Here is a 1,547-nt window from a genome sequence, read left to right on the forward strand (position 1 = left end):
CCTAAAATCTAGGGCCACCACCTGACTGCTTGTCTTTGCTTCAGTCTTTTAAAAAAATGATAAGTAGGCAGTTAATGCAATTAATTTTAGCAAAGGGAACAGACGTGCAGACCAGAATGGGGGGGGAAGCAGGTTAATATTTACATAAATGAGAATTATTCAGGTTGGCAGGGCATGATGGAATTTGCCTTAGAACACTTAAGGAACCAGTCAAAGTAATCTCTGAAATATTATCAGTTATCTTCAAGAACTCATGGAGGAGGCAAAAGATCCCAGAGGCCTGGAGAAGGCCAAACATAACACCTTTATTGAAAAAAGAAAATTGGAAGACCCAGGGAACTACAGACAAGTTAGTCTGACTTCAAGAGCCAGAAAGATACTAGAACAAATTATTAAACTACCAATTTATAAGCACCTAAATTGTAAGATGATAAGAACAGTTAAGTGGAATGGAAAAGAACATAGGAAAAACTGTCTAGTCGCCTGATTCTCAACCAGGATGCCCTGAGATCCTTCCAGGGGCACTACGGGGTGCCACATAGTGTTAGGTGTGCAAACATGATTCACAAGACACAAACATGTCAAGAAATGCAATGTTAAAATATTCTGATCTTCTTTCTGAGTTCTTTGCATCAGAAGAAATTGCTCTAATTTCTATCTGTATTAAAAAAAACAAGTAAAAACTAAGAGCTGGCATTTTCCAAGGGCTGACTTGAGTCTAACAAGGAATGCCTTGACTCTATCAAGGGGTGCCTCAAGTCTGAAAAGGTTAAGAACCACTGGTGCTGCAGTATTGCAGAAAAGGATCTCCGGCTTAGAGTGGGGCCACACTGAAGATGAATCAACGTGATGGTGTTGCAGAAAGCAGGGAAATTGCATTCACAGATGTACAAACAGAGGCATCATATATAAGATGTGTGAGGTAATTATTCTGGTTTGTTTGATGCTGGTGAATCTTCAGCATTGTATCTGGTTTGGGTACCAGAAGAAAAATGTAGAAAGAACTTGGAAAGAATCTAGAGGTGAACAAGAAGATTAAAAAAAATATGATCTAGGGAAAAAAAAGCTTGAAGGCACTAGTGTTGTTTAATGTAGAAAAGAGAATAAAAGGGGAGGAAACAAGAAGAGTCTTCCTGTAGGTAAAAAAAGTTATAAAGAGGACAGTGAATAAATTGCTCCCCATGTCCACTGGAGGAAGGACAAGGAGATACTGGTTTAATTTGCATCAAAGGCAAAAGTTAGATATTAGAAAAAGCTTTCAAACAGAAACAGGCTACCTGGTAAGGTTTTGGAATCTCCTTTGTTGGAAGTTTACAAGAACAAGTTAGACAAGTATCTGCCAAGGACAGTCCATATACCCCAATTCTATCTCAGAGCAGGGAATGGGTTGGCTGATTTCTTGAAATCCATCCTGGCTGTACATCTATGATTCTGTGACCAAAAGGTACCTTTTTGGTTTAATTTCAAAGCCATTTGCAGATTGCACTATACCCCAAATTCTCTTTTGTTTAGGCTTTTTCTCCCAAGTGCATGCTCCTACATCAGGT

The sequence above is a fragment of the Gavialis gangeticus genome, unplaced genomic scaffold, assembly GCF_001723915.1.
Source record: "Gavialis gangeticus isolate Ggan-Ray unplaced genomic scaffold, GavGan_comp1, whole genome shotgun sequence".
In the NCBI taxonomy this organism is placed as follows: domain Eukaryota; kingdom Metazoa; phylum Chordata; order Crocodylia; family Gavialidae; genus Gavialis; species Gavialis gangeticus.